This window comes from Ascaphus truei, chromosome 15, assembly GCF_040206685.1.
Source record: "Ascaphus truei isolate aAscTru1 chromosome 15, aAscTru1.hap1, whole genome shotgun sequence".
NCBI lineage: Eukaryota > Metazoa > Chordata > Amphibia > Anura > Ascaphidae > Ascaphus > Ascaphus truei.
The window spans coordinates 14,580,820-14,593,569 of record NC_134497.1 but is presented as its reverse complement, the minus strand read 5'-3'; the positions used below and the strand labels follow the sequence as shown (position 1 = coordinate 14,593,569).

Here is a 12,750-nt window from a genome sequence, read left to right as displayed (position 1 = left end):
GGCAATAAACAGTGACCCTTGTGGTTCTGAAACAAAAAAGAGAGAGGTTCCATCTTTATATTCTGTAGTAGAGGACATTGGCTGGCAGGGTTACATTTGTAAGCGTCTATCAAATCAGAGGCGGTGTAAAAGATAGGATTATCAGACATTTCAGTGCATGAGTTGCTGGACCATATACGTCCATCTTTATATGGCGCCCACAGCTGTGCTTGGAGCTTTACAAGAGAGGCAACACAGTACAGGGAATTATAGTACAATAAGGGCAACAAATAAGATCAGACGCTGGGAAAGGAAACCCCATGCCCCGGAGAGCTTACAATCTAAGTGGTATGTTGTGAGACTTGCAGAGACAGCAGGTGAGAAAATAAGTGCGGTAGATGGCAAACATTAAGTTCATTACATGATGCGGTCTGAAACACGTACATTTTATAATTAGGGGCATGTCATTTTTTTTTTTTTCATTATTATTATGTGATGTAAGATGCTTTTGGTGACCTCTTGAGAGAATGAAAAACTTCAGGAAATATTTGTATTGTGCTCCATATGTGACAAGTCCCAATACAAGTTGCGTTTTTAAATGCAGTTTGGATGTAGTGAGGAGTACTATTTATTGTAAGTTTCAATTCCTCACCAGTAGTGCAAGAAAGCGTGTATGGTTACATATGGTACAAAGCTCCAAATTCTCGTGATGTGCAGGTCGATGTGTGTGTATCTTTTCCTATTTTTTTTGCTGGCTTTCTCATTGATTGTAGAAGTTAGTTATTTATATTTTGTAGACTTGATGCTGAAATGTTAGGCCGCGTCCATGGAGGGTGGGTGCTCACGGGCGACCGTGAGGTGTGGCTTGGTGCGCACCTCTAGCTGGAGTGATTTGTGTCCTCTAGGTAGACACGACGGGGAAGGGTGGCGGAGGCGTGGGCTGCTCACGTGAGCCGGCTGTCGCGTGACAGAGACAAATGTATTTGTTTCCTCACACTTGGCGAGCGCCGGCGCTCTGCATCATGCGCGGTTGTGCGCTCTAAGGCTACGGTTCAAGTGCCTGCGCTGCATGCGCGTCTACCAGGCTGGCGGCACGTGCAGCCGAGTTCCCAGGTCTGTAGTGAGCTGCAGAGGAAAAGACGGGGGGGGAGTGACGGGTGCGCGGCCATGACATCTCCCGACAGGTTCGCCCTCATTGGCTGAACCGCCGGGGGGCGTGGCCTAGCGCTCCGTTGCTTGTTCTAATCACAATTTTAATGTGAGTCTGAAAAACGCACAGCACCCCTCGCAGCGGGCCCGGCCCCATTATGGGGTGGCTCTTGTCCCCGCGGGCGCTGCAGCAGCCAGCGGGGACCAAGCCTATGGCCTGCCTCATAGAGACACAGCATTTTGGTCGTGCTCACCATAGACGCAGCCTTAGCCAGAAGGTTCAAGACGGTGTGTTATTGTTGCGCAGAAAGGTGAATGGCTAAAACGCAGCACCTTTTATACTGTGCATGCAAGAAAAGTGTCTCCAACACAACCCCTCCTACTACGCCATTAAAGCCCTCCACAAACCACGCGTGGCTGTGAATGACACAAGCACCAAAAGACTTCTAGCTCTTTCCATGGCTCTTTAAAATAACACGTTACATTGTATTAGGGAAAGTGCAGTGCATGTCCACTACAACACAGTTACCATGGTAGGCCAGTTCTTGGATGGCTCACATGAGTGTTCTTTGCGAGATTTTATTTTGCTGTAAAGTGTTCATGAAAGGTACCAAGGGGAAGATGAGCTAATGCTTTATCTAGAATAGGACATTAAATACTCGGATTCCTCACTACATAGTTGGGCTCTTTATATTTATAAAACGCTCCTTTCCGCTGTAACCCTCTTCCTACACCAAGCACTAAAGGATTATTACGCTTTCAAGGCCTTTCTCCCTCTATTAGTATGTATGTGGGCCTGGGAATATTTCTTTTCTTGCAGGCATAAGCAAGATAGGAGATTACTCACGCCCTAGTTGGGAAGGGTCTGCCTGCCCATCGCCCTGCGCGCACTCTCTCTTTCTCTCCCTCTCCAGGCTGGGATGTAATAAGTGAGGTAATTAAGTGTAAAGGTCTAGGGAAAAATAGGGAGGATGAAAAAGGAGAGAATACCGGAGACCCTTTTAGAGTCATATGGGTGAGATAATGTAGGATAATAACCTGCAATCATCCTGCTTAAGCTGGGCTAATACCGTTCACTAAAGTAACCGTTTCTTTAAATAAAAAAAAAGCTGGTCCGGCCTCCTTTAGACAGAGACTGGATGATCTTTAAATGTCTGTGTCTCTAGCCAGCTGTATGGAAATAAATTCCCACTTGTTCTTTTGCATCAGGTTTTATTCAGCCTAAGTTCTTCATGTTCAGCAGTCAGACAAGAAAAAAAAAACCCACTGCCAAAAAAAAAACAATCAGAGATATGGCAGCTTAATGAGATAACACAAATAGTCATTTAACAAAACATTGGTAGAAACTGTAAATTTCCAGGAGTGAATGAGCTGTTTTTTGGCTATGTGTAAAAGAGGCACAGGAAAATGAAGAGTTGAACAAAACCAGCTGTGGCAGCTGGTATAAATGAACAGAAATATATTTGCCTCTTTTTTGTTCAGTGTAGACCAGTGGTCTTATTTACCTTTTTGGACTAGGGAACCCTATAATTATATTGTGAAATTCTGCTGAACCCTGATTCTAACAGTGCGTTGGAAATCAGGCATTGTAAGGAACCCCAACCCTCTTCAAATAGCATGTCTGAGATCAGATGCATTGTAAGGAACCCCAACCCTCTCTAATAGCGCGTCTGAGATCAGATGCATTGTAAGGAACCCCAACCCTCTCTAATAGCGCGTCTGAGATCAGATGCATTGTAAGGAACCCCAACCCTCTCTAATAGCGCGTCTGAGATCAGATGCATTGTAAGGAACCCCAACCCTCTCTAATAGCGCGTCTGAGATCAGATGCATTGTAAGGAACCCCAACCCTCTCTAATAGCGCGTCTGAGATCAGATGCATTGTAAGGAACCCCAACCCTCTCTAATAGCACGTCTGAGATCAGATGCATTGTAAGGAACCCCAACCCTCTCTAATAGCGCGTCTGAGATCAGATGCATTGTAAGGAACCCCAACCCTCTCTAATAGCGCGTCTGAGATCAGATGCATTGTAAGGAACCCCAACCCTCTCTAATAGCGCGTCTGAGATCAGATGCATTGTAAGGAACCCCAACCCTCTCTAATAGCGCGTCTGAGATCAGATGCATTGTAAGGAACCCCAACCCTCTCTAATAGCGCGTCTGAGATCAGATGCATTGTAAGGAACCCCAACCCTCTCTAATAGCGCGTCTGAGATCAGATGCATTGTAAGGAACCCCAACCCTCTCTAATAGCGCGTCTGAGATCAGATGCATTGTAAGGAACCCCAACCCTCTCTAATAGCGCGTCTGAGATCAGATGCATTGTAAGGAACCCCAACCCTCTCTAATAGCGCGTCTGAGATCAGACGCATTGTAATTTTTCTGTATTTGGTACAGGTTTTGAAATGCCCTGAAAACTGCAGGGAATCCTTTCGGGATGCCCGGGGAAGCCAAATGGCTCCTTTAAACCTCCGGGTGAAATACACTTGTGTAGACAGTGCTGCTGTTGGATTTGTACCCCTTCCTTTACTAGCATGACAGTGGGGGTCGGTGAAACAAAACTGGGGGGGAAACCAGTGAAAAAAATGCACTAGATCTATTAACTGCAAAATCGTAGTGCTTCCCATTAAAAACTCACAAATATATAATAATAATTCCTTTTCTTTGCAATATCTGGTGGTGTTTTTCTTTTTGCACCAGCCTGTCTGCCTGTAAGCCAGGACACCTGGAACAATGATCTCAGAGGGTTGGTGTTAGTATATTCATGATTATATGATTAGGCAACCCCTAGCCCACCTTAATATCCTTTATCTCTCAGTTGCTCTCTAAGAATACAGTGGCTGATTTTGTAGGAATTCAAGTATTTACTCATAAAGAGGTTTGGAAGTAAATCTGACTCTGGATTCAGTTTCGGGAAGGAAATTTCCACAGAGATTTTGTGCAGAAACGAGAACATACTGTATTAGCAAACACAGTGCTATGTTCCATCCGATTGTAAAGGTGAAAGTAGAAGAGACAAGGGGGGGTTATTTACTTTCGAGACAGTTTTAGTGCTCACACCTACATGCTGAGGCACGCTTCTTTGCTACATAACATAAGTAGTGTGTTTCTTTAAACTAATAAATGCAATCATTACCATTAATTGTTGCTGTGATTGTATGGGGCTAATCTAATGCACTGGAGACATTAAACCACTAGCACCATCTCTCAGGTGGCGGCCAAATAAAAACACGCTAATAATAGGTGTGAACTTTAATTCATTATGCCACTATTTACTGTGGTTTTTTAATTGCTGTGGCAGGAGAAAACTGTACAAACAATTTCTTCAAAGTGCAGGTCTCCTCCAGGACAGAGGTACAAAGCAGAGCTCTACTCACAAGTTCCTAATGCAATTCTCCTTTAATGTGACAGCTAAGAACAGCGGAAAGACAACGTGTCAGGCCCCGTATGGACCTTCCATCACACAGGGAAACATTGTCTTCCCACGGTTCCTGGCTGTCACATTAAAAGGAGAACTTTATTATGAACTTGTGAGTAGATCTCTACTTTGTGTCTCTATCATAGAGGAGACCTGCACTGTGAAGACATTGTTTGTCTGTGTTATGTTGGCTGCACAAGCCGGATTCTCCGCGCCTGAAACTTTCCCCCGCACGTTGGAATTGTACTATAGGCCAAAACTGTAAACCCACCCCTAAATAAGCCCCCTTTTCGTGATGTACCTTGAGACTGCTTGGAGCACTGCCTGATGCACGGCACGCAAACGCAGGCTCCGGGGCATTAAAAGCCGCTTCACAAATGCCAATCAGCGGCTGCACTAGGATTTTAGACAGATTTTGTAGGATTTGCCCATTGTTCCCTCTGGTACATAGCCCGCATGCGGTCATACCCTCCCAGCTCCAAAACCGGGCCACAAAAGGGGTGCAAGGAATAGCATCGGATTTAGCAGAGGAAAATAACAATCCAACCAAAATCATTTTTTGAAATGTATTTTAGAAATATGGACCCAGGTCCACAACAGGGTACCAAGCTTAGCTAGCACCCATTTGTGGATTTGGGCCATGGTGCTGGGTTGGAGGGGGGTTGCCCTAGTTTTGCAGCTTGGGACACGTAACCTCCTAAAGTAAATAATATTGTTGATGGTTTTTATCTTTTTTTTAAAGAACGAGGGCTCAGCCGATGCGCGCTTCGCACACCAACCCCCACCCTAAATAATATTTTTTTTATTTCCACACCTCTCTCCTTCCTCCTCTCTTTCTCCCCCACTCCAATCTCTTCCTCCCTCCTCTCGCTCCACCACATCTTTCAAGTAATACCTTATGATGTCCCCAACTCTTTCCGCCTCTCTCCCCATTTCCAGCATTCTTACTTTCTCCTCACATGGCAACTGACTTCCTCTTTCTTTCTTTCTTCGTCTGCTTTCTGTGTAAACTTTATAGCTAAACACACAATCCCTGCAATCTCTAACCCCAGAACCCACCACATTATGTATGTATGTGTGTGTATGTGTGTATGTGTATATGTATATATATATATATATATATATATATATATATATATATATATATATATATATACACACATATATATACACACACACACAAAAATCCGGAAAACAGAGACAGCACACAGCTTGGAAAGTAGAAAGACTGTATTCACATAGACAGTACAAGGAACTGCATCCAACGTTTCGGTCAGCAGAACGTGACCTTCCTCAGGGATGTGATATAGAATATATATAGATATATTCGTATCAGAAGGAGTGCTACTGAGCGTGGCCAAATGCATACAACAAAAGACAAATACTCAATGCTACATCCAATGTGACAAAATACATTGTTAAATACTTCAATGTTGGTATTCTCATGAAACTTTATATCTATCTGACTCCATATCTGCCACCAGGTTATGTGCATTATGATGTCACCGATGAGCTATATCCCACAGAGGGACGGACAAAATAATTTTAAAATATAGAGCGAATTACTGAGACCTAACCATGTACATGCTGTGGTAATAGAAAAAAGGAACAGGGGAATGTGGGGGGACTTTTAAACATGTTCTAATATATAAATGGTGCAGGATAACAACATGTCCCAGAGCACAACAAATGTTAGAATGAGAGGTGCTGTATGGAGACTGAGAGTGGGGGACGTGATACTGACAGACAGCCCTTATCTGCAATGAGGCCCTAATGCTTTGTGAGAAGAACACCATTTCCAGGCTGGATTTCCTGAGCATCGACTTCATTATTTGCTTTACGTGTATGCGCCATCACCACTTGTATTATTACTAGTATTATTTATAGGTTTTACTGAACTATACATAGTAATCCAGGGGCGGCCAACTCCAGTCCTCAAGGGCCACCAACAGGTCAGGTTTTCAAGATGTCCCTGTTTCAGCACAGGTGGCTCAGTCATAATGGCAGAGCCACTGATTGAGCCACCTGTGCTGAAGCAGGGATATCCTGAAAACCTGACCTGTTGGTGGCCCTTGAGGACTGGAGTTGTACACCTGGTCTGCAGTACTTACTAGGGCTGATATTCATTACTTTAAACGGAATATGAAACTGCCTTATCCCAATCTTTCCATTCAATCTAATGAGTTACAATTTGGTATTACAGCAGTAGGCTAAAGCTAACCATATTAATCATTATATGCATTATATTTACATGTGCTTATTCTCATAAACATACAACGAAGGTTACATATTCTGCAAGTATAAATGCACACTTGTTTTAATCCACCACATCAGAATTTCCCCTACAAATCTGTGACACAAGTCAGACTTAGACTGACTAGCTCTCTCCCTCTCAAAAACTCATTATGACTGAGCCACTGATTGAGCCAACTGTGCTGAAGCAGGATATCCTGAAAACCTGACCTGTTGGCCCTTGAGGACTGTCGTTGGCCACCCCTGCAATAATTCATATAAGCCAGTCCTGACTTGTTGAAAGTGTATGCCCATTTTCTCTCCCCGTGCAGTCTCTACTTAATGCAGAGTCCTGCAATCAGCTGCTCTCAGATACTCAAGAGGCAAGAATTCAAAGTAGCAGCACAGCGGGGGTGCTGTCCAAATATGCGCAGACCTCTCGTTTTAATAGATCATATGCAAAGTAGAAAAACAAGCACTGTGTGTTGGGGGGGGGGGTGGAGATACAACCTTCCTTTGTCAGCCGAATATGACTTATTAAAACGCGCGGTTAGCGCATATTTGGACACCACTCGTTCTGCTGCTTTGAATTCTTGCCTCTTGTTTACGTAGGGTTACTAGACGTCACGTGTGTGTGTGTGTGTGTGTGTGTGTATATATATATATATATATATACACGGATTGTCCCTTATTTCATGGCCTTGTCCCGGGAAAGGTCTATCGGGACGCATAACTGTCCCGTATTTTAGTGAAACGCCTGAACTTAAAATGACTGCGGTGAAATCAGTCCTAAAAACGTAATAAATTTCTACGTGAGTGCGATAGTTCCCTTTTCCGATAGATGTCATAATAAAATTAGGACACTTCCTGGTTATCTCATAATATCATGATGTCCACCCCAATAGGCGTTACTTTTTCTCCTACCGCTATTTGTTAGCTCAGCGCGTGTCTTTCCCCGCCCGCCCAAGCGCAGAGATGATAAAAACCAAAGAGTGTAATGGTCAACCGTGCAATCCCATTCAGCTTGCAGCATTTGCAAATCATTCATCGCTGATTGTGCCGTTACACTTTCATATTGGATGTTGGCGCCCCGTATTATAAAAACTTCAATGTGGCAACCTTATGTTTACTAAACAATACCAGACTATTGGCACCATATAGGACAATGACTAATGGAGAGAAGCATCTGGATTGTTGTTTGGTTGGAACTATGTGGATTTACAGACATTGAGATTTATTTATTTTATTTATTTATAAAATGTTTTACCAAGAAGAATACACTGAGAGTTACCTCTTGTTTTCAAGTATGTCCTGGGCATAGATTTATGATGACAAATAATACATGGTAACAAATACAGTTACGTAAGTGAACAGGGTATACATTATATACAAGACATAGCATGCACAGTTAGAGATAATATATATTTTAGACGTATGTAACAGTTACAGACCAGATTAAAATGTGAGACCGCTTTAGTTATGAAAGAATTTAGACTGGGGGCGGATGTGAGAGTCTCCGGTAGACTGTTCCAGTTTTGGGGTGCACGGTAAGAGAAGGAGGAGCTGCCGGATACTTTGCTGAACCTTAGGACCATGAACAGTCTTTTGGAGTCAAATCTCAGATAAGTGCTGCGTGTGGTAGGGGTGAGGAGCTTGTTCAGATAGGCGGGTAGCTTGCCCAGAAAGAATTTGAAGACAAGACAGGAATTATGAACTTTTCTGGTGTGTGTTGTAGTTACAATGTAGAACAAAATGACATATTGCATTGTAGAAGGTGTCAAGTTTGCTAAGGTGGGTTTGGGGAGCCGTGCCGTATACTATGTCCCCATTGTCGATAATAGCACTCCATTTTGACACACATGCATATATATATTTTGTGGGGACTCAGGGGTTCCCAAAAAGAGCTTGCTGGGGTTCTGTGTTTTGTTAACCCATTCTCAGCTGTTGGAGGTTAGTGGCTCCTCCTTCCCAGGCTTTAAGCCCGCCCCTCCCCACTTCCCTAGTTTGCAAGTCCTTTAAATCTGCTGGATATAGACCCACTGTGGTCTTTTTCCCTCCTAATAGATGTAAATGAGAATTTTAATCCTAATAGAGGTATATTAGTATTTTATCTGGTAGTGTTAGGCCTTGCGAACGGGTGCCTGCCTTGTCGTGGCTTGCAAGCTTACAACGCTTTGGCCAAAGGGTTAAACTAAATGACCCTATTTCAAGAGAATATATAAGTATTTTACTGTGTATTTCTGTCATGTTGGATGTAGCATTGGGCTTCTCTGTCGTCTGGGGTAGCTTGCCCAGAGAATTTGAAGACAAGACAGGAAAGATGAACTTAGCTGGTGTGTGTTGTAGTTGCATTGTAGAACAAAATGACATATTGCATTGTAGAAGGTGTCAAGTTTGCTAAGGTGGGTTTGGGGTGCCGTGCCGTATACTATGTCCCCATAGTCGATAATAGATGAAGAGGTTTTGGAGCTCAATCCCTAAACATATTCCTGATCTTGTAAGCACTGGAGATCCAGGAGGCGATGGATCAAAATGGCTGCAGACAGGGAGAGAGTCATTGGGACCCAAGTTAGAAAGTCCTTACTATGAGTGAACCACTGGGGAATATGGGGCCTATTCTAGAGCCAACAGCGTCTGATTGACTTCAATAGGGAATTTCGCCCGAAAACTGCCCGGCCAGCCATTTCCACGGATATAAAATAAGCTGCATAGAACTTTATTCAATACGTTGTAAAACCCTCTCTCCCCTTTTTGGAGAAGACTTGAGTTCCGTTCATTTGAATTGAGCTGAGCTCTTCAGCATAGGGAAGACGTCTCCAAGGCATGTAGATAAGAGCTTTTGGCACTGGAGGATGAGAGAGTCGTTGAACGGTGAGGTGGCGGCTGTGGAGAGTAGTGAGCCTCTGTACAGACTTAGACAACCTCTTGGTCCTAGAGTGCTGCACTTAAAGAGGTGTTATTTGTCTTCCACTCCCCCTACTTGTTATTTACAGTATCATTTTCCCCTCTTCAGATTTTCCTGTGTTTATATCTGTGCTGTAATTGGAAAAAAAATAAAAAATATATGCCTATTTCAGTCCTTTTCCTTCCATCCTTGCCTCTCTCTTAGCTACACCTGTATCTGTCTTCTTCTCGCTTTGATACTTCTCGGTGCTGGAGCTGCAGTTCGCTTGATGCATCTGGGGATCTCATTCAATTTGCATTTATATTGGAGGCTTATGTTTTAGTGTGTAGAGGAGCAGGCAGCGGCTGTTCTCACTGGCAAAGAGCCACTTTGTCACCTGTCTCGCAGCATGTGTAAGCTAAACCTGGTCCCATGCAGCACAGATAACAGAACAGAACTGACTTTTCCCCCAGTAAGTACAGAATTACAAGCCCTTTCCATTCCATTTCTGCATTTAGCCATTCGATTTCCCAGTTCAACTGAAGCATCATTCCCTGTTACAGGAGAAACATGTCTAAGCGGAAGAGAGTCAGTAACCTTTTTATTGTAGAGGCAAGGGGAAGATGGGCTTGAAGATAAATACAGCTCAGACAAGAGAAATATATTACCCGCTGATAAATGGTCATGCAGTCCAACTGAAAAAAGACACTTTCTTATAACACAAGCGAACTGAAGATCTCTATCTGTACAATAGAGACAGCATGTATTCTGTAGTTAGTCAACTTGCCAGGTGAGCCCAAAACCTGTGGATCTGTATCCTTGGCACAGAAAACGATGGTATTTTCTCACCGTTGGAGAAACTGTGAGAGTAATAAGCACATATGAGAAGTCTGGCGCCTCCTACCACCCGGGCATGTCTTCATTTGGCACGGATCATGCGGATATTAAAGTATCTGAAGCCAACCAGTTTGTGGTTCAGTGACACAGAATACGCAGACTTCACATTTTCCACGGCAGCTTGTAGACGGTACATGGCAAGTGTACGTTTCTAGATGATCAATTTGTTTTTAGAAGCACCAGAGTTAAAACTGTTGATTTTTTGGTGCAGAGACAAAATGCAGGGCCCTGTGATTTACTCACATTGTATTGATTCCAAGTGCAACACTCCCTATCTCCTGGGGGCCGGTGACAAATGGCTTCATTACAGACTGTGCTTTATTTCCCTTACAAGCATGAAATGAAAGCACGGTGGAGACCAGGCGTGCATAGCCCCTGCAAGCACTGCACCTGTCCCATCTCCGCTGACCCAGGAACACAATCCAGCACAGGGCCAACCAAAGGATACACGCTCCTAATGTAGCAAGAGAAGAAGAGAAGGACGGTGGTTAAACCAGGACCCACCATGAAAAGGAGTGTGGCTGGAACTACATCCGAAGCCGGGGAGTGTAAAATACGCCGACGATGTTCTGCAGCTGGATGTGGAGTAAAGTAGGAGTAGTGGTATGGGGTCCCACTACTTCGGGGGGTGAGGGGGGAGGACGGGAGTGGTCTTCCCCCCCACCCCTGGCCCTGCACTTCTTACAGTACTAGCAGGTGCCTTCTTTTATCCGAGTCAGAATGATGATGTTTTAGTGCAGACTGATGAGACCTGGTGCTGAAGCAGCAGGCAGAGAGAATGTATGTCTTTGTAAAGTGGAGCTCAGCAGTTCATAATCAGGGTGTAGAACTGACATACATTGATGAACGGGATAGGGGGTTTGACTACTTAATAGTCTTCTCTATTTATCTGTGGATGCATTATTCTGTAAAATAGAGGCAGCTGTCTGTGAGTAGGGTTACTGGCTCTGCACTTCTTTAACCCAGGCTCTGCTACAAAACTGAAATATGGCAGGCACAAGCTCATAGGGGTCCCATGTTAAAGTGCACATGAAAGGTGACCCTGCTTATTTGCATGTCATTTCCCAGAATCCCTATCTGCAGTTGAAGCTCTTTATGCTAAGAGATAACGGTGAAAAACATGGCTGCAGACCTGTCTGGGATGTGAATGTGCTCACAAGGGGTGTTTTTTTGTTGTTTGCTGTACAGTGAAGGGTTTTTGTCACTTTTATATCCCCCATAACTTATAATGCGGAGGCAAATTAATAAGCCTGAGTGAAGTAAGCATTTTTACGTAAGGTCTCCTGCTTGTTGTACACACTGGGGCAGTTATTGCGGCACAAATGGTGCTCCTGCTTTTTGAAAGCAATCAGTCCCAAAGCTTTGATAAATCAGGTGCCGTGTTCCAAACCGGTTTGCAGCTGGGAGACCTAAAAAAAATGGCACCAACTGTGCCTCTGTGTCTGACTCGGGACATATTTTATTATGTTGATTTCATGTTTAAAGTCACCAGCTGACTCTGTGTGTTGGTGACCGCAGCTCCATATCTTTAACCATGATCAAAAGGGAATGGAAACGCTGGCGCCCAGGGAGTTTAAAGTATTTATCCGTTGTGTGGAAGCAGCTGGATACCCTGTAATGATTCCCCAGCTTCACATTTCTTAACCAAAAAGGACACCATTGTCTCTTTCAGGTTTTTTTTTTAATTTTTTATTTCCCCCAAAAAATACACGCGCTGCTTTTTTTTTTTGTTTCGGAGCCGCAACTGAGAATTTAAAAAAAAAAATACCCTCGTCTGTCGGTCACCAAGCGGTGACATTTCAATTTTGACTTTATTCTTCACATCATCAGGTAACATGCAGTATTGTTAATGCAAGTCTGAGCAGCTGGAAAATAATCTCATCCTTATAAACCAGTAAAAAACCCCACTGTCTACAGTATAATATATTGTTAATAGCAGAATATGTTTCCAACAATGCTGCTGTACTTTGCACTAGCGCTGCATCCATTTACATGGCTGGTCTGCAGAGATTAGCACCGAGATTCAGTGTCCCTATAGCTCCATCTTCTAAGGGGAATGATAAATTAGATTGTAAGCTCTTCGGAGCAGGGACTCCTTTTCCTAAATGTTACTTTTATGTCTGAAGAGCTTCTACCCTTTTATGTATTATTTGTTATCTAATATGATTGTCACGTGTATTACTGGAGTGAA

The 12,750-nt window shown here is 43.6% G+C and overlaps 1 protein-coding gene across 2 annotated transcripts in view; it reads left to right on the top strand.

Moving 5' to 3' along the window:
* The window catches only part of FAM110A (family with sequence similarity 110 member A), a 190,522-nt gene that overhangs the window by 76,748 nt on the left and 101,024 nt on the right, over window positions 1–12,750 (top strand). The window lies entirely within an intron of this gene.